Raw genomic sequence first — 27,485 nt, 5'->3', positions numbered from 1 at the left:
ACATTATGGAACCAGTGTGGGAGCAAAGCTGGACTCAGGCACAGGACTGTCTTTAGTAAAATCTGTGCTTGACCCTCCCAGCTGTGACGTGAGTAAATCCGTTGCATTGTTCTGGTTGCATTTGTTCCAGTTTTAAGAATACTGTTTTCTTTCCAGGGGTCTCTGAAGTATCCTTTTTTTTTTCCTTTTTGTATTAGAGCAGGCCAGGGGTGGCAAATTATGGCCCACAGGCCTCATCTGGCTCACCACCACCTGTTTTTGTAAACAAAGTGTTGTTGGAACATAGCCACGCCCGTTCATTTACATAGAGCCTGGCTGTTTTTGCATTGCAATAGTTGAGTCGAGGAGTTGCAACAGAGACCGTCTGGGCTGCAAAACTGAAAATATTTTCTATCTGGCGCTTTACAGAAAAACATAAAGCTGAGCCCTGGGGTAGGGGAGAGAGCATGAGCTGCGGGAAGAACTGGTTTCGAATCCTGGCTCTCACCGTTTCCTAGCCCGGATAAACCCCCTGGCCCTCACTTTCCTCCTGTGGGAAGCAGGCAGGCTGACAGCGGTCCCCGAGGGTCGGTTGATGATGCCTAGCAGAGTGTCTGAACAGAGGAGGGGTAGCCCCCTCCCGTGTCCCCTCCTCCACCTCTCCCTGTGGCCCCTGTGACAAATCTAACCAGGGGCATTTCTGGGCAGCCTCCCCAGCCTTCCTGGAAGGAGGCTTCTTCGCTCTCTCTGTTACTGGGTGGTCTGCGGGCTTCCCCACCCAAACTCTGCCCTGGCTTGTGCAAGACTTCTCTTCACACTAAACAGCTCTGCCTCTTCTGGTAGGCTTTCCAGCCTCTGAGAGGGCCAGGACCCTCTTCCAATGGAGAATTGGATCAGTCCTGTCCGGTCCCGACATCCTTCCACCAAGCTGTGCAGAAATCTGGCATCCTCACGGCAAGCAGCCTTTAGATTCTTTGAAATATCCCGCGGCTTGGCCCCTGTTTTCCTTGACTCCCTGCCAAACCCATTACACGTGTCGGAGCAGCAAGGGACTGGAAGAATTACGATTTCCATTTGGCTTCTGCGGCCACTTAGTCTAATTTGCAACTGGCTTTGAAATATAGCAATTGCTGTTTTTGTTGTTGGGATTTGGAGGCTGTTTCAAGTTCTGTCTCTTTTCTCCTGTTTTTCTCTTAGCTCTTTCTCTTTCCAGGATGAGGGTGGGGCAGGAGGCCTCACAAGTGACGAAACTCAAGCTTAGCTGCCACCATCAGAGCCCACACTCTTACATGGACTCATTTGCTCCAGCATAGGGCTGCATCACAAGGCGAAGCGTGATCATGAGGTTGGAACGAATCAGAACATATGGGATGATTTTACCATTAGCTACAATTCCGAACTTGGGATGGGGCGTGCTGGTGTGGGCGTGTAGTTTAAGCAGGATTGTATTACCCGCGTGGGGTTACATCCACGATCCCTGAGTCCCTTCTCTCCAGGGTTGCCTCCTTCTCCTATTTGCATCCTTCACCCTGCAGCCCCTGCCAGCCCTCCTGGGGGGGAGATCGTGGCCACAGGAATGGATGAAAGTTCACAGAAACAAGGACTGGTCTTGCCAGAGAAAGTTCCCAGCACCTCCTTGTTGACAAATCCAAATAAGACTCTTCTATCCTTTTCTGCTTGACTTCTTGGCAGGTGTGACACTACTGACCATGCCCCTTTGACCTCAAATGAGTTCTGGGACTTTGGCCTCTCTTGCTTTTCTTCCTTCTCAGGACCCTTCTTCCTCCATCCATTTTTGCAGGTTTATTTGTACAAGTTTAGAAGCAACCTCATTGCTAGACAAGGTTAGGAAGTTTTGGGAATCAAAATAGAGTAACTACCATACTACTTCCCTGATACTTGCCCAGCTGCCCTGTCCCCTTCCCCTTTCTCTACCTCCTTTTTCTTCTTCTTTCTCTCCCTTTCTTTGTACAGACTTTTTTTTTTTTTGGTCACACCACACAGCATGTGGGATCTTAGTTCTCCGACCGGGGATTGAACCCTCATCCTCTGCAGCAGAAGCACAGAGTCTTAACCACTAGACCGCCAGGGAAGTCCCTCTCCATCTCTTAAATGAGACAGTTGGCCTGCAACAGGGCTGTTGAGATGGTGCAGGCAACAATCATACTCTAAGTGCCCTCGGCGTGGCCCTAGAAGTCCACACAAAGAGGTGGCCTTCGACTCTGTCCTCCTCAGAGAGCAGCGTACGCCCTTGAAATATGTAAGGTGAAGAGGCCGGGGAGGTGTTTCCCTGGCAGAGTCATGAGGGTGTCTTGACTGAAGTAGAAATGGTTATGAAAGCCTGATTTGTGAGCACAAGACCATGAAGCACTGCCTCTCTTCTGACAGGTGTCAGGTGAATTTCCTCCAGGCAGATATGCTTTGGATGGGATGACACAGGTTAGGTTGCCTTCAGCTGAGAATTGCTCATAATTGGATGACATGAAGGGCCTACGCTTAAGAAGACGAAAAACAACCTGGATTGGATTCAAGCATTTTTCTTTTGCATGCTTCTCAATGCACACCCATCTGAGAACTTAGGGATGCTCCCTGCTAGTACATTCCGTTTAGAAGTCAGTGCAAAGAAACATACTTACCGAGGACATCCTATGTGCAAGGGGCTGGCGTGGGGTGTGGGAAGGCAGAGTTTGATGCGAAAGCCATATTCATGTGTAAGTAGATGGCTAAGTGGATTCCAGTGTTGTCTACATGGGAAGGTTTGTAATCAGGAGGATCTTGTGTTTCTCTCTCACGTGATCTTTGAGCTGCTCCATCTCCATGGCCAACCCCCTAGCCCAAGATCCATCCTTTCCTTCCTGGACCACAGCAATCACCTCCTCACTCGTCTCTCCACATCCAGTCTTGCCTCTTTTCCATCCAGTCCCAACACAGCAAGCCACAAACAGCTTTTAAAGACAAATCATTCAATGGCAGTCTTTTGCACTAAGCCCTTGACCAGCACCTTGTAGCCTGGATCCCCCACCTGTGTATAAGGGATCTTAGCTCTTCTCTTGACCTTGCTGTCGAGTCCAGCTACTTTGGCCTTTACAGCCACGCTCCTCCCTGGCTCAGGGGTCCCGCTCACATACTCTTCCCTCTTCCTGGAACTCCTACCCAACCTTTGGCTCTCTACTCGACCACACCTCCTCCGGGGAAGCCTTCCCTGCCCTTCCAAAGCAGGTCAGCCTCCTTTCTGTAAGCCCTCACTTTCTCAAACTCTGCCTTTATAGTGTGTGTGAAGATTATTTATTGACTAAGGAATGTGTAATTGGTGGTTTGACTGTTTTATTCACTGCTGCGTCCTTAGAGCCTCTCACAGGGTCATGCACATTGTAGACCTTTGATGTATTTTAATTGACTATATGAATAAATGGAGAGGTTAAATCAGGTGAACAAATCATATTGCGCCTACCTGTTGATCTCTATCACTCTCTCCTTTCAAATCCTTGGGCTGGTATGTCATAGCCTGGTAATAACAGTGACAGCGACTATATATAGCACTTATTGAATTTTTTAGATTTCATAAAATACCTTCACCTGTATTCCCTAACTTGATGTTTACAACGGGCCTGTGACTGTAGTACCACTTTACAGATGGGAAAACTGACCTTCGGTGGGATGTAGGTATTTGGCAGAAGCTGTGCTAGCTCTGCTGCTTATTAGCTGATCTTGGACCAGTCAGGAAAACTCTCTAAGCCTCAGTTCCTTCAAGGGAAAGTCAAGTTCTCCCCACTGAGCCTGCCCACAGCAGCTCTGCCTACCCACACCGTGGTGTGTTTCATACTGTATTTTAATTTTTTAAAAATTCTCTTCTCTCCTGCACCAGACCCCAAGCACACTGGGGGTAAGGATTGTGTTTTATTCACAAGCACAGTGCCCAGCACAGAGTAGCCCTATCTTAGTCCCTTCAGGCTGCTATAACAGAATACCATAAACTGGGTGGCTTGTAAACAACAGACGTTTAATTTTCACAGTTCTGGAGGCTGGAAGTCCAAGATCAAGGCGCCGGCAGACCTGGTGTCTATAGTGAGTCCAGCTTCCTGGTTCATAGACAGCTGTCCTCTTGCTGTGCCCTCACAGGGTGGAAGGGGGGAGGGAGCTCCGTGGAGTCCCTTTTATTAAGTCACTGATCTCATTTATGGGGGTTCCACTCCTACTACCCAATCACCCCCCAAAGGCCCCACCTCCTCATACTATCACATTGGAGTTAGGATTTCAACAAATGGACTTTGGAGGGGTGGGGAGGGGGACACAAGCATTCAGTCCATAGCAGTCCTCAAAATGTCTGCTGAGTGAAAATCTAATGAGACAGCGCATGGGGGAGATCTCCCAAATCATGATACGAACGTGGTGACCATGGCATCATTGCCCAGAGTGGGAAAAGACCACGGGCTTTGGATGAAAGTCTGTAGCCCCTCTTGGCTGTAGCCAGGGTTGCTCCGAGGGTTAAATCTCGTTGCTGGGCACACGGGAGGGACTCCTGGTGCAGACACATCATTTAAAATTGCTGCTTGCACTTATCTTGCAAGTTCCGGCGACATAGCGTATGTCTCTTATGATTTGTATGGAGATTTCTAGGTCGCTGAATCTTTAAGGATCACTCAGAATTGAGTGGGGCTGAGTCTGCCTTTTAAGCCTATGATTGCAAACTTAAGTCTTTACCTCATTCTCCTGTTTGGGTTTTCTCTTGATTTTTCGTTGTGTGTGTCTGTTAGTTTTCACTTCCCACAAGTTACCTGATTAACCCGCCATGTTTCCTCACCCAAGAAGAGGACAGTGATAAGAGAGCTGGTGACAGGCCCCTATTTTTGTGATTCTACTTTTTATTTTTTTCATGTACCTCCTGGTAAATACTCTATTCAAGCTGAAGAATGTTAATTTTTTTCTATCAATCATTTATCTGTCAACATCTTTCTCCATTCCCTTGCACTTGATTGAAATGACCCTCTGAGGCCATTTTCTTCTCTTAGGCAGCCGTGCGGTGTGTGTGTGTGTGTGTGTATGTGTGTGTGTGCGTGTGTGCGTGTGCATTTGTGCAGGTTTCAGAGGGTCAAGGGTGATTTTGGTGCATGACATACGCAAGAATCAAGTAACTGTCAGGCTCTTAGTACTTTTTAAAGTCTAATTTCAGTTGGTTTATGTGCCGGGTGGCATTTGTTTACACAGCTCTGGTTATATATGGCACATGGTGAAAGTGGGCAAAGAAATGAATTTACAGCCTGGAATGAGTCAAATAATTCACAGTAACAGCATCTCCCTAACAGCCCCATTAAGGGCGCTCACAGATATAGCTTTGCAGCCGTGTGCTCAAAACGGGTTCCTGGGCCTTAAAAAGCCCAAGCTTCTAGGGAAGCACTTTTCATGTCACACAAGCCCTCCCTTACGTGGACCCCATCTCTCAGGCCACCCGCAGTGCGTGCCATTTTAAAACTCCTAAATCAGATGGGTGACAAGTATGAACTGATCACTCATGTGGGAGGAAATACAAATAGGAATTAAATGCATGGAAAATGTTCAGCCTCACTGATTGTCAGAAGAAAATATGAAGGTTCCATTGTATCTCTATTATATAATAAAAAATGGTAGTCATCCGGACCACCAGTGCTGGCTGGGTGGTTGTATTAATGCTATACTTATAGACTGTGGATGGCAGTGCAAATTAGTAAAACATTTTTGCCGGGCAATTTGGCAACACACAGCCAGAACTATATGATGCTTCGTACCTGTTGGCCCAGCATTTTTCCTCATCTGTGTGGAAAATGAAGAAATAATTCAATGAAAGAGGAAAAATACCCAATGTGCCTGAAACCCTTACAGGCAGCATTAGCTATAGCATGTAAAATTAGAAATGACCCCCGAGAGTGGGAGAATAATTACGTTTACTTAATCATTGTACAGTCACTCACTGGAATATTATATAGTTATTAAAAAGTGATTATAAAGACCATAGAAACAATAAAAACGTGTCCAACATAGTGCTGAGAGGAAAAAGAGGCTAAAAATCTAATCCGTGATTACAAAGTAAAGCATGTAACCGCATACGACAAAACTAGAGAGTAGAACTCAAAATGAGAATCTTTGGGAAAAGATGATTGTATAAATATGTTTTCTGTGTGTATGTGTGTGCGTGTGTGTGTATAAAATAACATATTTTCTTTAAAAAAAAATCTTGATGTTAAAAATACTGGTGGAGGTCAGGGAAAGGCAGTATTCCATATCTATTAAGTTATTTTGGAATTAAACATGTCATGAAATCTTAGCTGTGGTGTACCCTTGAGCAAATTATTAGACTTCTCCGAGTCTCAGCGTCTGCATCATTAAAGTGGGAATAAGAAAATACAGCTCGTGTTTTTGGACTATGGTGGGGATTAAATGAGGCAATACGTGTAAAGAACTTACTACAATACTTGACATAGCTAACTCTCAATGATTGCTATTATTATTATGTCTATCTATCTATCTATTTATCTAATCTGATCGTAGTTTTAAAAGACATAGTTGTTGACTATCCTATATCCATTTACCACAAACTGTTAGTCAAAGCCATCATGGTACCCCCTTCCTCTTGCCAGTGATTGATCCAGGCATTGGCATGAGAGCTAACCCTAAATAATGATACTCGGGGGGAGAAACACAAAAAGAATGGATCTGTTTTCTTTCTCTGGGCATTGCCAAGTTTCGATGTAAGACATGGAACAATGGTGGCCTTGATCTTCTGAGGATGAACCCAATACCAGGAATGGCAAAGCAGAGGGACAGAAAGAATCTGGGTCCTCACTGACGTTATTGAGTCTTTGGATCAACAACACACATGTCCACCCTACCTCACTTCTTCCAGATAGATGAGAGAATAACTTTTAGAAATGCTTTAGTCAGTTTGAATAAAGGCATTCAGTTACTTGCAAATAAAACATCCTAATATAATTAGGATACAATGGTTACCTTTCTTTGGGAGGCCTGAACTTTATTGGTCAGAAAATGGTTTCTATGACACCAGGCTGCTCTGATGTCTTCCCTTCCCTGAGCTCTAGACCTTCCTATATACTGTGGACTTGATAGCTCTTCTTGGACATCCAAAAAGACACAGCCCAAACTCTACGTCTCCAAAACTGGGCTCATGATTTCTGTGTGTGCTGGTGTGTGGGCACGCATGTGTATGTACATTCACACACACATGTACACACACCCACACCCCTCCCATTGTTCCTTGTCTCAGGAAACAGCAGCTCTACCCAGCTGTATAACTCAGATCTCATCCTTGACACTTCCCTCTCCTTCTCTCCCCATATTCAATCTTTTGGCAAATCTTACTGATTTCACTTTTTAAATATTTTTGAATCTATCCACTTCTCCTAGTTTCCACCATCGCTACCCTGGCCCAGGCTATTATAATCTCTCACTTGACGTGTAACAGTAGCTTCATGTCGGGATGCTCCTCATTGAAAGTTGTTTTTCTCTAATCTATTCTCTATTTAGGCTATAGATCTATATATCTATATCTAGATCTGATACACATCCCATCATGTCACCTTTTCGTTTAAAACCTTTCAGCGTCTTCCATTTGCTCTTGGAATAAAGGCACAACTATTTCACATAGGCTGAGGGACCCTACATGGTATGACTTCCTTTCCTCCAAATGTTCACCCACCATTGTTTTCCAGTCCTGGATTTCTCTCATTTCTTCCCTGTATGCCATGTTCCTGCCATCAAAAGACTTTTTGCATATTCTTTCTACAGGGAAAAAAAAAAATCTTTCTTCATTTTATGTCAAGCTAATTGTATTGATTTTTTAGATCTTGACTCAACTGTCACTTCTTTGGGGAAGAGTTCCAAGACCAGGTCAAATCTTCCTGTCAAACACACTCGTGTATCTCCCAAGTGGGCACAAGGGCCACTGAAATTTTGCTTTGATTTTTGTGACTGTTTGATCAACGTCTGTTTCTTCTCCAGTAGACTGTAATTTTTATTGCCCACCATTCTCTCCCCAAAGCAGGGATTGAACAGATATTTGTTGGGTGACTGATGAATGAATGGATATTGCCCTAGTTCATCCCCTTCATATTACATGAGCTACAGCCATAGCCCCATAAAATGGTTTTGTCTCTCCAGTTGTGCATACAGCTTCCAGAATTAACTCTGAATCATAAATCTGATTGTTGTTACTTCTGTGCATGAAAATTTCCAGTGGTTCTCCACTGCATTAAGAACAAAACATGTTATATTCCTGACTTCAGTTTTCAATTTTATCTCCTAATTCTACGCTTTCCACTGCCCTCTGCATTTGTTCTCTCACATACAGTCACGCCCAACTGCTTGCTGTTCCCTGACACTTTTGCTTTTCCTAGCCTTGTCCATGCTGTTCCTTCCGGCCAGAACCCCATTCAGCCATTGCCTCCTTTCAAAAGTGAACCCGTCCTTCTAAATTCAGAGTAAATGCATTCTGCTTAAAGTTCTCTGTCATTCCTCTGATTCGTCTTAATCTCCCCTTTCTCAGTCGTCTCATAATCTACAAGACACTGGCACAGAATGATCGCAAACTGTAGCGCGCCTTAACCACTACACCCAGGGATATCTTGCATGTGTTATTGGGAAGAGCCACGTGAGTCATGTCTCCACACCATAAAGACTCCGCCTTCAACTTCAATCCTTTGTTAGGGTTGTTGTTCACAAACATTTGCTACTCCTCCCTGGGAGCCTCAGTCAGTGTAGCACCCTGGAGTTTGGGGTGACAGAGGAGAGAGGAAGGAGAAAGTTTCTCAAAAGAGGGGAGATGAATGCCCTTGGATGTATACGTGTGTTATATGTGAGGTCAATGGGGTTCTGCTGTCCAGCTCTTGGAATTATGACCTGGGCAATCTCTCTTTGGGGCAGGTGGGAGAGGGAGAGTTGTGCATGGCAGTGTGGAGCCATTCGCACTCAAATACCCCTCTGCTAGCTGCAATCCCGAGCTGCATGTCCTTGCCACCACAATCCTTGGGTCCCTTCCCAAATTCAATTTCCATAGATCCCCTTTAGGCTTAAAGGAAAGAATTCTTCTTGCCCTTGACACAGAGTTTCCTTTTAAAACACGTTTATCTAAGGTGTTTTAAATGCATCGATGTAAGAAAAAAATAAGTAAATGGTTGGTTCAGACTGGTAGTAAGCAGATAACTGAGGTCTGGGAAGCAGGGAGAAGCCCTCCACAGCTGCCTGCAGAGAATTCTGAATGTCAGCCCTCAAGCCGGCACCCACAAGGCCACCTGGCCAGGAAGCCTTTGAAAGAAAATTAAAGCAACTACCTGTCATTTTGCTGTTCACTCCTTCTTAATGGTTCTTGAGTTGTTGACTTTTTTTTCCCCTTAAAAATAAGTGGAAAATGTCCTGAACTGACAGATAAGACTTGATGTCCTCCTGGGAATTTACTATACGAACAGGCACTGGTTGGAGTCTTCGAAAGATAGAACAGAGGCAACATTTGAAAACAGGGAAGTAAAAATACTGCTGACAATGAAATTGGAAAAAAGCTAGCTAACAAAGCAACTCCTTCACTTCCCCAGACCTTCTCCTTTTCATGGCAGGAAAACTTGTGGCAAATCATACCACTGTCTTTTTAAATTAGACTTTTTGATCTTTGTTAGAAAAAAATAATCCTGCAGCTCTCCACTGTAGAATGAAATGTGTTGGACAAAACCTTTCTGCTTAAAGCAGAGAGAGGAGTGCCCTCACTTATCTCTGGGGGTCCGTTTGTAGAGCCAGTGTAGGGCAGGTGAGGGGGACCGGCGAGGGTCTATAGCAAATTACAGTGTGTGGGACTCCTGTAGCCACCTAGATGTCTGGTTAAATAAGCGCTGTGCCGAAGTCTTTAATTGCTGTCTGGACCTGAAACAAAAGCTTCAGCCATCAATTTGGCAGTTATCCTACTACCCCGTGATGCCAAGCCTTCAATTACCCTGTCATTGTGTGCTGCCCACCAGATCATTAACTTCTGTGCCACGCCACTCTGCATAGCAGGTAAATTCCCAGTGATTCAATGCCAGTGTTTCTCAGGTGAAACTTGAGTGCAGCTCTCATGGGGGGAGAGATATGTCCCTTTCTTATTAGAAACGATTACGATAGCTGCCTGTTTCCATCTTGGCTCTGTCACTGAATGTCCAGGGTTTTTGATTTGTATCATAACTGTAATTGACAGGTTTAACACCCACTTTGTCCACAAAATATAATGAGATGCTGTGGAAAGCTACTGAACATTTAGAAGCTGTGTTCCGATGCTAGGTTGTGGGCCTGTCGAGAGATCTAAAGTCTCTGGTATCTTTCTCACCCTTCACCCCTCTACTCTCCTTAAAGGAAAGAAGAGCTGGCAGAGACACCTCAAGCTCAAGGTCAACTTTTGGCGAGAAAGTATAGAAAGAAAGTCTTGTGATAAAGGGATTAAAACTTTGATCTCAGTATGGGGATGTTCCCTTTCTCCTCTTTTTCCTTCTCTCTCTCATTTCTCTCTCTTACTCTTTTCTCCCAAAGCAAGTACAGTATAATGGACCAGGGATTGCCCCCTTTGAATGCTTTTTCACCCAGAGAAACTCAAGATGGCCAAGGCAGCTGCTTTAGACATTCAGAGAAGCCAGGGTTATACTGGTAAATGTTTAACTGTGGCTCTCTGGAAACCAAAACAAAAAAAAAATGTCCACATTTGTAGTGTTTGCCAATTTCTGTGGTGTAAATGTAATAGGGAAGAACAAATCTGACTCCATACTGGATTTGTCTCTTTTACTCTAACCTGTGTATTCTATTGCTTTTGCTACAAGTTAATCACTTAAGGGATGTTGCTTATAGCTTAAAGTATACATAATGGCCCACCTCTAGGAACCCTGCTTCCCATGCCTGAGCGTTACTCTGAAATACCTCACAGGAAACATCCTGACTAGGCCCACCTATGAATGGCTTCAGGAGTCTGGCTGGAACCAGGAAATATTTGCAACAACTTATTGCCTTTTTCACTTTACATCCCCACCTCCCCCTTCTTTGTTCTATAAAAGAAACTAGCATCCAAACCTGGGCAAGATGGTTCTTAGGGACACTAGTCCACCGTCTTCTCGGTCTGCTGGCTTTCTGAATAAAGTCGTTATTCCTTGCCCCAACACCTCCTCTCAATTTATTGGCCTGTCTTGCAGCAAGCGGTAACAGCATGGACTCAGTAGCATAAATACTCCCTCCATGACCAGTTTCTAGCCATCAGTGTGAAGTGGCTGTACATGATATTGAGAAGAAAGGCATGCTTTATCTCCCATGAGCCAATAGGAGCCAGCTCTGTACACCCTGAGGCCAGCCCCCTTTCCCGTTCTTTCCCTGGCATGCTTTCCCTTAGGCCCATCTTTCCTATCCACTGGAGTGCACCCACAGGGAAAGGGGAAAGGAGATGGCTTGATCTGCTCTGGTCCTGGCCTTGGATCTGTAGCCTTGGGGCTTCCTGAAGGCTGGCTCAGCTCACCAGGACTGTCCACATAAGGCTTTGGGGTCAAAACCCCAGTGGTCATTTGCTTGGTGTTGTCTGCAGTACAGGTGGGTGATTGTGGAAGGACAGGGTTTGAGCTCAGGAGACAGGATCCCATCCCTATAAGGCCACTCACACAGGTGGGTTCTCAATAGGTGATGAACTTCAATCATAGTGCAATGATTATAGATAAGTTCTACTTCATTCACCTTTTTAAAACTGAAATACAGTTGCAGTACAATATTCTATAAGTTACAGGTGTACAGGTGCACAGTTTTTAACAGTTATACTCCATTTACAGTTATGACAAAATATTGGCTCTATTTCCCATACTGTACAATAAATTAATCCTTTTACTTCATTCCCTTTTACTAGAATATGAACTTTGGCTGCACAGTACTGCCATGCGAAGGGACATTAAGAATATTCTCAGTGACAGCACAGGATTGCGGTGAGGCTGCTACTGTTTCGGCTGGGATAGAAGTAACAATGTAGGTGGTACATAGGGATTAGAGTCTCCTCCAAAGTGTAGTGACTCGGGCGCAGCTTGTCCCTATCAGGACAGCTCTGACCCTCACATACCTGGGGCCTGCTGGATGAGGCACTAAGCCAGTCTCTTCATTCAGACACCAGATACCTTGACAATGTGACTGGCTGCCTCAGGAAATGTCCAATTCCACGTCACGTATGGGCATGTTGCTGCTTCCTTCATGAGATGATGCCCTGGGAATCTCATTTAGATATACCTAGATTAAGAATTATAGTAAGGATATATACGTATTCTCATATATATAAGGACAGATATATACACACACACACACAAATGCATATATATATATATATATACATATATATACATTACATATATATACCCCTAGTTCTCCAAACATTTCCAGTTGTATTTCTTCTAAGCAAATGATAAGATTGCACTTCCAGAACACTTTGAAGTTGGGCAAGACCATGTGATTTGCCTTGGACAATGAAATGTGAAGGCTTTATGATTCCTTTTTCATTCTGCCACATTAGTTTCTCCTTTCCATGGCAACATGGAGATGGCTCCATTAGCCTGGGTCCCTGAGTGACAGAAGCAAGGAGCAGAGACCCTAGATGACCCATAATAAACATGTAACATGAATCTGAAATAAACCTTTGTTTGTGGAGCCACTGAGATTTTTGAAATTGTTTGTTACTGCAGCATAACTTAGTTTACCCTGACTGATGCATTGAGAAAGATGGCAGGGTCCGAAAAGGGGTTGCTCTGACAGAGTGTCCTAACAACACAGAGATAGGAAACCCAGAAAAATCTGTCTTGATCTTTTACATTCAGTGATTTCATCCACTTATTTATGACCAATAAACGTCATAAAATCTGGCCAATCAGATTACTCTTTCCTTCTCCTGGGGGAGAAGTGAGTAAGGGGGGGGATGCAGAGAAGTAGGCAGAGCAGGAAAACATTTCCTCTATCTTCCCTTTCCCGATAGGTCCCTTCCTAGGTCCTTTACTGTTCTCCCTCTAGCACACTCCTTGAGTGACGTAATTCTTGCCCTATGACTAGCCACCGTCTCCATAGTTATGACTCACAAATCTCTGTACTTTTCACCTGTACAGAACTCTCTCATGAGCTTTAAAATCAACTGCTTATTAATACCCACCACCTGTGAGTTCTATGGGCATCTAAAACGCAACATGTCTAGTAGGTCTGCGTCTTTATTCCTACTAAAGAATACAGGGCTTGAGGATACAGGGAGGGGGAAGGGGAAGCTGGGACAAAGTGAGAGAGTGGCATGGACATATATACACTACCAAATGTAAAATAGATAGCTAGTGAGAAGCAGCCGCATAGCACAGGGAGATCAGCTCGATGCTTTGTGACCACCTAGAGGGGTGGGATAGGGAGGGTGGGAGGGAGGGAGACGCAAGAGGGAAGAGATATGGGGACATATGTACATGTATAACTGATTCACTTTGTTATAAAGCAGAAACTAACACACCATTGTAAAGCAATTATACTCCAATAAAGATGTTAAAAAATAAAATAAAATAAAATGCAACATGTCAAAAAATTAACTCATGTCTTTCTCTCCAAACTGGCTCTGTTTTCCCACGTTCCTCATTTCAGTGATAACACCCACTACCTGTCAACCAAACACAAAGCACAGCAATTCCTCTTAACCTCATCTTCTCCTTTCATCTCCACATGCAATTAGTCACCACGTCCTGTGAATTCTCCCTCTGAAATGGCTTTATATTCTGTCCTCTCTCTCTTTCTACCTAGTTAAGGCTCTTATCACTTCTTGGCTGGATTATTACAATAATCTCTAAGAAATTTCCCTCCAGATAATCATCCACATAGTAGCCAGAGGGAGATTCTTAAAATGCAAATCAAATGTAGCCAATTCCTTACATAAAAATCTTCAGTGGCTCCCCCTCACCCTAATTATTAAGCATGACCAACAGTGTCATCCCCTGATTGTCACCTCCTGCCTGTCCGGCCTCATGCCTTTCTGATCCCTCTTCAGAATTACACCTTAGCCGTAATGAGCCGTTTCATGTGCCCCAAACATGTCATCTGTGTGAAGGTCAAGTCCTCTTTTTTGGAGCTTTTCCACATGCCGTAACCTCAAACTAAAACACTCTCCCTATATCTTCTTAAAATTAAAAAAATTAATTGTATTTTTACTTGCCATAGTAAGTAAATATTTTATTTTTTGGGAAAAGTTATATTTATTTGTATCAATGTGTATCATGTTAATAGTAGACTTGGAAATTAACCTTTTATCAGCTTTATTGAGGCATAATTGGCAAGATTGTAATATATTTAAAGTGTACGATGTGATGATTTGATATATGTATATATTGTGAAATTATTCCCATCAAGTTAATTAAAACATCAGTCACCTCACACATAGTTAACCTTTTCTTTTATGAGAAAGCTTGAGATCTACTCTCTTGTTAATTCAAGTATACAATACAGTATTGTTATTAACTGTGGTTACCATGCTGTACATTAGACCCTGAGAGCTTATTCATCTTATTACTGAAATTCTATACCCCTTGACCAACATGTCCCCATTTCCACCCCCAACTCCAGCCCCTGGCAACCACCAGTCTACTGATTCCATACAGTATTTGTCTTTGTCTGGCTTATTTCACTGAGCGAAATGCCTTCTAGTTTGATCCATGTTGTTGCAAGTAACCATATTTCCTTCTTTGTAAAGGCTGATTAATATTCCATTTTATGGGGCTCCCCTGGTGGTGCCGTGGTTGAGAGTCCGCCTGCCAATGCAGGGGACATGGGTTCGTGTCCCGGTCTGGGAAGATCCCACACGTCGCGGAGCGGCTGGGCCCGTGAGCCATGGCCCCTGAGCCTGCGCGTCCAGAACCTGTGCTCCGCAACGGGAGAGGCCACAACAGTGAGAGGCCCGCGTACCGCAAAAAAAAAAAAAAAAAAAAAATTCAATTTTATGAATATATATATAGTATATTCTTTATCCATTCATCTGTAGAAGGACGCTTTGGTTGTTTCTATTTCTTGGCTATTGTGAATAATACTGCAATGGACATGAGCATGCAGATATCTCTTCATGATAGTGATTTCATTTATTTTGGCATATACCCAGAAGTATGATTATTGGATCATATGGTAGTTCTATTTTAATTTTTTGAGGAACTTCCATGCTGTTTTCTATAACAGCTGTATCAGTTTACAATCTCATCAACACAAGGGTGCACAAGGGTTCCAGTTTTTCCACATCCTCACCAAAATTTGTTATGTCTTGTCTTTCTGATAATAGACTTCCTAAAATGTATGAGGTGATATCTCACTATGGTTTTGATTTTCATGTCCTTGATGATTAGTGATGTTATTCTTTTCATGACTAGTTGGCCATTGTAATCTTTGGAAAAATGTTTATTCGGGTCCTTTATCCATTTTAAAATTATCTTTTTTCTTTGCTATTGAGTTGTAAGAGTTCCTTATATATTTTGCATATTAAGCCATTATTGGGTATATGGTTTGGAAATATTTTCTCCCATTTTGTGGGTTGACTTTTCATTGTGTTGATTTGTTTCCTTGCTGTGCAGAAGACTTTTGTGTGGTGTAGGCCCACTTGTTTATTTTTGCTTTTGTTGCCTTTGCAACAGATTTTATATAATTAACTAGTGTGATCCTGTGTCATCATGATAGCTGACAGCAGAGGATGCTTTAGTCAACTTAATCTCAAAATTTTAAGTGCGAAATATTCAATTATACAAGATTGTAGATTGGGGTTGTCCAATAGAATTTTCTATAATAACAGGAATGTTCTATAATATGCTGTGGCCCATATGACAACCACTTGTTTTCCAGGACAGCAATCACTAGCCACATGTGAGCACTGAACACATGAAATGTGGCTACTGTGCTGAGAAACTAAAATTTTAATTTTATCAAATTTTAATTAATTAATTCATTTTTGTTTTTATTTCCATTTCTCTAGGAGTCAAAAAGGATCTTGCTGTGATTTATGTCATAGAGTGTTCTGCCTATGTTTTCCTCTAAGAGTTTTATAATGCCTGGCCTTACATTTAGGTCTCTAATCCATTTTGAGTTTATTTTTGTGTATGGTGTTAGGGAGTATTCTAATTTCATTCTTCTACATGTAGCTGTCCAGTTTTCCCAGCACCACTTATTGAAGAGGCTGTCTTTTCTCCATTGTATATTCTTGCTTCCTTTATCAAAAATAAGGTGACCATATGTGTGTGGGTTTATCTCTCAGCTTTCTATCCTGTTCTATTGATCTATATTTCTGTTTTTGTGCCAGTACCATACTGTCTTGATTACTGTAGCTTTGTAGTATAGTCTGAAGTCAGGGAGCCTGATTCCTCCAGCTCCATTTTTCTTTCTCAAGATTGCTTTGGACCTAATGAAACTTAAAAGCTTTTGCATAGCAAAGGAAAACATAAACAAGATGAAAAGACAACCCTCAGAATGGGAGAAAATATTTGCAAATGAAACAACTGACAAAGGATTAATCTCCAAAATTTACAAGCAGCTCACGCAGCTCAATATCTAAAAAAACAAACAACCCAATCCAAAATGGACAGAAGACCTAAATAGACATTTCTCCAAAGAAGATATACAGATGGCCAACAAACACATGAAAGGATGCTCAACTTCACTAACCATTAGAGAAATGTAAGCCAAAACTACAGTGAGGTATCACCTCACACTGGTCAGAATGGCCATCATCAAAAAATCTACAAACAATAAATGCTGGAGAGGGTGTGGAGAAAAGGGAACCCTTTTGCACTGTTGGTGGGAATGTAAATTGATACAGCCACTATGGAGAACAGTATGGAGGTTCCTTAAAAAACTAAAAATAGAACTACCATATGACCCAGTAATCTCACTACTGGGCATATACCCTGAGAAAACCATAATTCAAAAAGCGTCGTGTACCACAAAGTTCATTGCTGCTTTATTTACAATAGCCAGGACATGGAAGCAACCAAAGTGTCCATCAGCAGATGAATGGATAAAGAAGATGTGGCACATATATACAATGGAATATTACTCAGCCATGAAAAGAGATGAAATTGAGTTATTTGTAGTGAGGTGGATGGACTTAGAGACTGTCATACAGAGTGAAGTAAGTCAGAAAGAGAAAAACAAATACCTTATGCTAACACGTGTATATGGAATCTTAAAAAAAAAAAAAAAGGTTCTGAAGAACCTAGGGGCAGGATGGGAATAAAGAAGCAGATGTAGAGAATGGACTTGAGGACACAGGGAGGGGGAAGGGTAAGAGTGGGGGAGGGGTAAGTGTGGGGGGAGGGGGAAGTGAAAGAGTGGCATGGACATATATACACTACCAAATGTAAAATAGATAGCTAATGGGAAGCAGCCACATAGCACAGGGAGATCAGCTTAGTGCTTTGTGACCACCTAGAGGGGTGTGATATGGAGGGTGGGAGGGAAACGCAAGAGGGTGTACATATGGGGATATATGTATAGCTGATTCACTTTGTTATACAGCAGAAACTAACACACCATTGTAAAGCAATTATACTCCAATAAAGATGTTTAAAAAAATTAGTTTAAATCCAAAATGAATTAGCCACATGTTTACTACTACTAGTGTCTACTGTACTGGAAAGAATAATATTTAAAAGCCCCTGTGTCCACTACCCAGATTTATCAAATATTTTTCATGTGTGTTTCAGACTTTTAAAAAAGAATCAAACATTATAGAAGCAGGTAAATTTCCCTATAAACACTATCTACATACTCCATCTCATTTGTATCCCTTCCTTACCACTTGTAACCATCCTTCTGAACATTCCATGCACATTTTTATACTTGTACTATATATGTATCCATAGGCAAGTTGTTGATGTGTTTTGCATGTTTTCAAAGTAGGTTTATATCACACTTTCCATATCTTTCTACAATTCATTTTTTTCCATATGCTCTTGGGGATTCATCCATTTTGATGTAGGTTGTGCTAGTTCATTCCTCTTGCCTCCTGTATTCTATTCCAATAAATTAACCTATTCATTTATTGGAATAGAATTTATTTACCTGTTCTCCTTCAAAGGGATATTTAGGCTAATCTAGTACATGTTCCTGAGTGTGTGAGAGACCCTCTACATCTAGGAGTGGAGAAGTTGGTCACTGGGTATGTGCATCTTCAACTCTGGAAGATGCTGCCAAATTCTCCTCCAAAGACTTGTTCCAACATGCTCTCCTGTCCCACCAGCAGTGCATGACTGGGGCTATTACTACATCTGGGAGTTTCTGGGGAAAATGTGTTAGCTGGACACTTCCAGATATCTGCCACAGGGTATGCATGGGAGTTCTGCCTTTTATCCCAGTAACAAACTTGGTCCAACTCACTTTTGTATGAGAAACTGAAAGTAACCTATTGACCTTCCAGAGAGTCCGTATTCTTTTGTTACAATAAGAAATGCTCTCTTATTCATTGCTAAGACCCCTCCCACGCTTCCTCCCTTTTCTCCTTTCCTCTCTCTCTGATTCTCTCTTCCTTCCTATTCGCTAAAGCAGCAAACACTCACAGAGGAATTTAAAGTGTAAACAGAAATAGAGCTGAAAGGCACAGCTGTTTTCTCAAGGAGCTCCCAGCTGGGTGCACACATAGGGCTAAATCCCTGTGCATACATAGGCTGCAGGAGGTGAAAGATGGAAGTATGGAATACATGGTAGCCTGAATATCAGGAAGGGCTTTCTCTCTCTCTTTTTTTTAATTTGGTGCTTTTATTTATTACACTTAATGTCAAATTTCACAGGTGTCACTTCTGACATTGTTGAGAATGACTATCCTCACTGTTAATTTCATTTATTTTATTCTCTGCCTTTTTCTTCTAATTCTATTGTAAAGTCCATCCTTACTCTTAAAAATTGATCATCCAGCAAAGCCATTGTTCTAAATGGGACATCTTTCCTCTTAGTAGGAACTCTATTCATTCATTTTTTTCTATCGGAATTTTCTCTTTCACATCTTAATTCTTCTGTTTAATCACTATTTAGTTATATGTTCTTTTATATGTCAGTTCAGCCTGGTTCTTCTTTTTTTTAATATTTTTATTGAAGTACAGTTGATTTACAATGTTGTGTTAATTTCTGCTGTACAGCAAAGTGACTCAGTTATACGCATATATACGTTCTTTTTAAATATTCTTTTCCATTATGGTTTATCACAGGATATTCAATATAGTTCCCTGTGCTATACATTAGAACCTTGTTGTTTATCTATTCTAAATGTAATAGTTTGCATCTACCAACCACAAATTCCCAGCCCATTCCTCTCCCTCTCCATCCACGTGGCAACCACAAGTCTGTTCTCTATGTCTATGAGTCTATTTCTGTTTTGTAGATAGGTTCATTTGTGCCATATTTTAGATTCCACATATAAGTGGTATCATGTGGTATTTGTCTTTCTCTTTCTGACTTACTTCACTTAGTATGATCATCTCTAGTTGCATCCATGTTGCTGCAAATGGCATTATTTTGTTCTTTTTTAGGAAGGGCCTTCTCTTAAAACATCACATTAGAGCTGAATAAAACAGGGTTTGGGCAAAGACACAGGAAGGGGACATTTCCAGTAGAGGTTCAGAGGTAAAATAGAAAGCAGGATATCCTCCAAGTACATACCACCAGAGCACAGTTATCGACAGACCTAAGAGAAGAGGCAGGGGAGGTAGACAGGACCAGATGGTAAAGGCCCTTGTATGTCATGCTAAAGGGTGTATATTTCATCTTTAGGACAATGATGTACCATTAGTAGTTGGCATCTGTTGTTTTTGTCCACCATGCTTTCATTTCCTTCTTCTGATATCACTCCCCCCAGTCTATCCTTTGGCAGAACTGCCTTCCCAAATTCCATATGGTTCTGGGAAGCTAGCCAATCATAGCCTTCTTCCACCCATATGACCCAAGTCTGACCAGTGCTAGTTCCCTGACTCCTTGATCCAAACGCAAGGGATATGTGATCTAAATGGACCAATCAGGGTCCTTCTCTAAAGTTCTAAATAAAGACAAGGAGGAGGAATATTTCTTTTGGGAAAAAGAGATAAAGATTTTATTTTTCGAATGATCGTAGGACATAGAGATGGTGTTCATAGGTAGAGATGGTGTTCAATAGGATGTTGATTACCTGAGTTTGGAGAAACACTTTCCTGGGGATATGGATTTGGGGACTTTTTTTTTTTAAAGATTTATTTATTATTTATTTATTTTATTTATTTTTGGCTGCATTGGGTCTTAGCTGCGGCACGTGAGATCTTTGTTGAGGCATGCGGGATCTTTCATTGCAACACGGGCTCTTCGTTGTGGTGCATGGGCTGCTTTCTAGTTGTGGTGTGTGGGTTTTTTTCCCTTCTCTAGTTGAGGCGCGCAAGTTCAGTAATTGTGGCGCGCGGACTTAGTTGCCCCTGGCGTGTGGGATCTTAGTTCCCTGACCAGGGATCGAACCCACGTCCCCTGCATTGCAAGGCGGATTCTTTACCACTGAACCACCAGGGAAGTCCCGGGGACTGTTTTCTGACTGCTCACTTTCATCCCCTACGTTCAACTCAAAAGTAAGTCCTTAAATATCTGCCTCCAAAATTTATCCTCATTCACTGATCATTCATTCACCAGATGTTTAGATATACAGGCAATACAACAGCGAGAAAGATAGGTCCTTCTTCTGATAGAGCTTACATTTTAGGGGCTGAGGACAGAAAATAATTAAAACACATTGACAAGACACTTTCAGTATTTATAAAGACAATAAAATAGAATGATATAAGAGAGTGATTGGTATTGGATTAAGTGAACGACACTAAGATTGGGTGGCTTTCTCTTTCTCTCTTTTTAAAAAAATTTTGTTTTCTAGATGAAGGGGTCAGGAGGTTAGGAAAAATGAGTAAAATGATCTTATTTACATGATACATTTTTTTCTGACTGTTGTGTTAAAATACAGTGTGTGTGTGGGGGGGTGTCAAGGGTAGAATCAGGGAGAACCAGTTTGGAGGTTCTTGCAAGAATCGAGACAAGACAGTGTGGTAGCTCTCTTTCTCTATTTTCATGTAAGATTTTTTTCTACCTCAGGGCCTTTGCATTTGACGCTCCATCTACTTGGAGCCCTTTGCTCCTAGATCTCCTTATGGCTGTCTCATTCTTTCCATTAACTCAGCTCAAATGCCATTTCCTCCGTGAGGGTTCCCAGACCACCGCATCTAGTCTAGCTCTAACCGTAGTGTCCGTCTGTTTCATGAAATGCCCAAATAGGGACCTGGGTGTCTGTGAGCCTGGGAATGGGTGAACATCTTCAGAAAGGGGAGGAGTACTAATAGGAAATCCACTCCCAAACTCTTTTTCCAAGCTCCTGCCCATTTTGAACTGTGGAGGGCTGTTCCACAGCAGTGTTCTAGAATGTTCTTATTTAATATAAAGTCATCATAGATGAAAGACTAATAATACAGATGAAAATAAAATCTGGAAACCAAGAGGTAACCAGAGATGCAGGCAATCTCTTCAAAGACCCAAATGAAGATAACTGCCACAAAAGATCCCTCTCTCTCTTGCTCTGGATCTCAGTTATTTCACCATAAAATGACACTATTAGATCAGGAAGTGCTAGAGGACCTGCTGTTCTCTGAGCTCTGCCTGTATCGTGCCTGGTGTTTGAGGCACCAGGTCGCTCCATAGAGTTCCGGAGTGCTTGGTGCCGGCAGAGCCCAGAGTCGACTGTTAGCTGGGAGAGTCCACTTCACATTCAGTGATTCTGGGGGCTTCCCCAGAGACTCCACAGCAAGTCTGGAGGAGAACAGGAAGGCCAAGGGAGCTCATGAAAAGCTCTTTGATCACTGGAGGGAGGATGAGAAGGAGAGGTGGACCCGGGAGTTATTATGCATTTGCAGCTACAAATTGCTTTTCAGGCTCAGAATTGGCTCTAAGGAGAGACCTATCAGGTACGACTGCTCCCCGCAACCACCTCCCGAGGTGTCACGTGAGGCTCTCCTAGGAACTCATGGAGAAGGCAGGGGAGGGGATTGCGAGATGCGTGCTGATGGGAGAGCAGGAAGTTAGCCTTAGCTGAACCATTCTATGTATCCGAGGCTGCAGTGTGGTCTCTGTGTATCTAAAAGAGGCCAGAAACGAATGCCCCTTCGGTCTCCTTCTGCTGAATAAAGGTTCCTCCCACTCCCGGACTCCATCAGGAAGGAGTGTCATCTCTGCTTTTGTAGCAGCTACAGTCATAGGACTGGGTATACCTGGGGATGAGCCTGGGCATCTCTGGGGGCATTGAGTCACGGCTTTCTCCTCACCTGGCTGGACCAGCCCAGGCTCACAGACAGGCTTCCTGCCTCAGTTTCCTATCGAACACATCACTTCGCAGGGGCAGTTGGAGCTCCGTCCTGACTCTCAGCCCCCTGACTCCTTTATCTACCTCTTAACAGTCCCTTGGGGTCCTGTCCCTGTTGCTGGAACTGTTCTGATGACTAACACATGGACCACAGACATGACACACCACCTGGAGTATCACACCCTCATGGGATCAGACCTGTTAGACTAGATTGTTGAGCCCCTGCAGATATGGTGTATTGGACCACAGGGTGCCATGCCCCACCGCTACGTAGACTCATCTTCTTACCTGCATAACCTTCAGCCAAGTCCTCCCAATCTGTGCAAGTCAGAGACGTGAGAGCCATTCTGTGCTAGGCACTAGTGCCATAATGCTGAAGAAAACAAGATTCTCAGCCCCAGTGGGTCACAACCTCATGCAGGACTGATGCATTCACAGTTGACCAGAGTGTGACTTGAAGCAAAGTAGAGGAGATGAAAACAAGATTGTTCAGAGAAGGTTGTTCAGAGAAGGTAGAAAGCAGAAAGTGGTCAGTTCTGGTCAGGGGGTAGCAAGAGCCCTCCCCCCCCACCAGCCATCCTCTCCTACCTGTCTTCCTTCCCCTCACCTTGATCCAGGTGTGCCGCCTTCCAGCTGTTCCCTGAACTCGCCCATCCTTCCTTTCATTCAGGTCTCCACTCAAATGTCAACCTTCTCAGGAGAGAAGTCTCCCCTCACCACCCTGCCTTCCCTCTACCCCATCACTTCCTATCACCATACACTTCTTATTCTTCTTTAGAGCACTTATCACCACTTGACATAATTTGGGTGTTTATTTGTCTGTTTGCTTATTTTCTGTCTCTTCCAGTTAGAAGGTGGGCTCCATCAGGGTAGGGATTTAATATTGTCCACTGCTGAATCCCCAGTACCTCAAAGGTCATTGGGAATGTAGCACATGCTAAATTGATACCTATTAAATGAATGGGTGGATGGTACAGAGGGTTTCCCGCAGATGGTACATCCTGGGCTGACCATGAGGGATGGGTGGGATTGAACTGGGTTGGCCTTCCAGGAGGAAGCATTAGTATAGGCAAAAGCAAGAAGGTGACAAAGTGCAGGAGAAATAGAGCCGGTGGGGAATTAGGATGATCGAAAGAGGAAGGGATGGGAGTTAGTAGCTAGAAAGGGGAAAAGTGGATGTTGGTTTGTGAAAGCGAACTCTCACTTCAGCCTGTGACTGTGCTGGATACCCACCCAGCCACCCCTCGTGCTTCCTCTCCATTCTGAACACCGCACACCCGTAGAAGCTCAGCCGAAGTCCACCCCTCTCATGAACTATCAACCGTGTGCTTTGTAATCTCATAAATTTCGGTTAGAGTCTTGCCTTTGCTACTTACTAGCTATATGCCCTTGCAGGGTCCCTCCTCAGAGTCCCTGTGTCTTATAACCTGGACCACACATTGTAAATGTGCTCCCTGGGGTCACCTCCCAGCCTTCAGGTGATATATTTCATCCATCAGACCATGAACTTCTATGGGACATGGACCCGGACATGGATCTTCACACGTGACCAACTCCACTACCCTTCACAGGGCCTGGGCCACCCCAGACAGCCAGGGCTCTTGCTAATTAATGGGTTGAATTTTTCGAGCAACTTTAACCTCTCAGAGAGGATCCTCAGCCCTGTTAGTCATTAGACGGGGACTTCCAAGGTCTCCTGTAAGGCAGCCTCGGGCATTGTGCAAAATTCATCATAAAAGTCCAAATAAGATGGCAAAAGTATGTTTCCATTTGAAAATTCTGATTACCCATTTGCTAATGCAAGCTGGCACCGAGAAGGAGTGACATTTTTATTTATTTGTTTGTGGGTTGTTGTTTGTTCTTGCAATGATGTTTTTATCCTTCGTCCAGGCACTGATTGGAGCCCGTTCAGCAAGTAGGGGGCGTTTATTTGCTTAGAATCTGATCACATTATAAAACAGTCAGGGGTGGCATCTTGCTTTCCTTTTCCAAAGCATGAGGGCAGGTGGACGGAAAAGAAATGTTATAAAGCAGCAATTTCTCTCTGAGTTGGTAAATAAGGGGGACCAGAGGATATGAGTGGACCCGCTTCTGAAAGTGAAAAAAGCCAAATCATCCCTTTTAGTTACATGCCATGAAAGTATTTCACATTCAGCTCACGTACATCAATGGGAAATATGTATCCAGACGATACCCCGAAAAGGTATTTCTTCCTTCCCATATTTACATGGTAATAAGCAGTAATACTTACTGAACTCTTACGAGGTGCCAGATACTGCTCTAAGCACTTTAGTTGCATTATTTCATTTACTCGTCATGAAAACCTTATTAGGTAGGTAGTTTATTATCCCCGTGCAACAAGGAAATGGAAGGATACCGAGTTTAACTTGCCCACTGCCAGTTATTAAGTGGTGGAGCTAGATGTCGAAACCAGGCAGAATGGCTCCAAAGCTGTATTTTTAACTGTATGAGTTACTAATATCAATAGATTAATACACAGGTTAGTTGAAGGATGATGACAGATCATTACATTGATACATGATGATTCTGGTGGAGTCTGATGTTTGTTTCCCAATCCTTTTCCTTCTTCCTGGATGCTCAGCTCAGACTACGTTTCCCAGCATCCTTTGCAGTGAGATAGTTATGTGACCAGGCACACCAGTGGAAAAGAAGTGGAAGTAATGTGTATCCCTTGGTTAATAAGAAGCATCTGTCCTGGACTTTGCCTGTTTCCTCCTCACTGACGGATACAGTGATGACTGGAGATTACCTCGGGAGCCTCAAGTTAAAGGCAGAGGCACACCTCATGCCCAAGGCAGCCTGGTTCTCATGAGGATTTTATGGAATGGGGGCTGCCAACCTGCCCCTACACTGTTACGTATGAATCATAAATTTCTTTGCTCTTTAAGTGACTGAATGTTTGAGTCTCTTTGTTATGGCAGCCTAGCCTTTAGTCCAACTAATACAGTGATTTTCTTTCTCTCTCATAGAATCAAAGAATCTTTTCCTTGAAAGGTAGTGTAGACTAACTTTTGAATCTATCACTTGATAGACCATCTCTCTCTCTTTTATTTTTTTATACATTTATTTATTTATTTTTGGCTGTGTTGGGTCTTCATTGCTGTGCGAGGGCTTTCTCTAGCTGCGGCGAGCGGGGGCTACTCTTTGTTGCGGTGCGCGGGCTTCTCATTGAAGTGGCTTCTCTTGTTGTGGAGCACGGGCTCTAGGCGTGTGAGCTTCAGTAGCTGTGGCACGCGGGCTTCAGTAGTTGTGGCTTGCGGGCTCTAGAACGCAAGCTCAGTAGTTGCGGCGCACAGGCTTAGTTGCTCTGTGGCATGTGGGATCTTCCTAGACCAGGGCTCTAACCCATGTTCCTTGCCTTGGCAGGCGGATTCTTAACCACTGCGCCACCAGGGAAGTCCCGATAGACCATCTCTTGAAGACCTTGAGTTGTAGAGGACTTACTTCCTGTTGAGTCAGCCCATTCTATCTTTAAAAACTCTACCATTAGAAAGTTGGTAAAATTTAAATTCTAAGGTAAATGTAGCTCAGTATTTTACATGCAGGGTCCCATTCTCCTTATGGCCACATAATGCAATTGTGATTCCCATTCTTACATGCAGAGTCTTCCATTTTCTAAAGATAATGATCATGTCCCATGAGTGCTCTCCCTAACGGTTCTCCGTCCCTTCAACTTCAAATAGCATTGCTTTGAGATCCAGATACAAACTCCCCCACCATATTCCAGGGTTTCTGTAGTCCTCAAAGCATGGTGACACAAGACAGATCCCAATCTTGGACATATGTTTAGAGAACAACAGGATAGCAGTTCTTATTTTCATGCCTATGCTTGTATTCATTCACCTTTTTTTGGGGGTGGGGGGGCAAAGCAGAACCAAAACCTTATCCACTGATGAAAGGTTGGGGAAGGCAGAGCTCGTGCTCTAAAGACCCCTTCCTATTCATTCATCTTGATACTAAATTCAAGAAACACTTATCCAACTTTCTCTGTGTTCAGGGATGCTTGGAGTTTGCAGGCGTGGCTTCAGTATATTCTTAGCATGGTTGATTTACTCCGAGCCTTCTGTGGGCTGCTCTGTTTTATTGTCCTCATTGTCCTGTGAGGACAAGGGACAGCTGGTCTTTTTGAACACAAGTGCAGAAGCTAGCAAATAACCCTGTACAAGTCCATACGATGGCATTTAATTCCCCGCACTGTCCAGACAAATTGTTCCCTCGATTCTGTCGTCCAGTGCTTCCTCCCAGGAAGATGATGGAAAGGGAGAGGTAGCTTTGACAGAGAACCTCTAAAGAATACTAAGCTTTAGTTTGTCACCCACAAACCACATTATTTATCCTTAACCTAGTATTTAGTTTATGTGCATGAAAAATGGCATATTTAATACCAGAGAAAACGACTTACTTCACCTTGAGAATGTCCTTACTAAGATTATTATTATATGTAGTGATTGGTTAAAAAAAAGGCTATGCCATATTCAGTATAAAACCTTTAATTTTCTAACACAGGTTTGAATAATTTTCTGGTATTTGGTGAAGGAAACAGTCCAGTTAATCAAAATTACAGCATGTTAGAGGGTCTTAATGGAATGAATGGACATGGCATATGACGGTACTAAAAACGGTCTGCAGAAGAAAGAATTTTTTGAGGTTTCCCATGGAAACATTTACTCTATTCGAACCTTCTCTTTTCAGGTTCACTCTTACAATCCATTTCTTTTCAATGCATGTGACCATGTGCATTCACTTCCCCGCTCCATCCACCTTTCTCTCTCTGTCTCTCTCTCTGTCTCTCTCTGTCTCTGTCTCTGTCTCTGTCTCTCTCTCTCTCTCTCACACACACACACACACACACACACACACGCACACAGCCAGGAAGTTGTGTTTTCCATGGCTATACCTTCCACAAGTTTTTAGCTTTGCTTTTCGCTGTCCTTGCTCTTTATGGTTAGGTATTCCCTGGTGATTCCTGTGCGCGCTACTGTTTGGTCCTGGCCCCAGGGAACCTGGCCAAGTCATTCCATGCCTACTCAGTAGAGGGTGGTTTCTGAATTTCTGATGTGCTCAGACATCTTACAGACTGATCATCTTCCCTAGGACTAGTTGGGACTCTAGAAGATTCAGTGGCTCA

The sequence above is a fragment of the Delphinapterus leucas genome, chromosome 11, assembly GCF_059928025.1.
Source record: "Delphinapterus leucas isolate spDelLeu-1000000601 "Yukka" chromosome 11, BTC_Dleu_Yukka2, whole genome shotgun sequence".
Taxonomy (NCBI): Eukaryota; Metazoa; Chordata; class Mammalia; order Artiodactyla; family Monodontidae; genus Delphinapterus; species Delphinapterus leucas.
Note: the sequence above shows the minus strand (reverse complement) of the source record.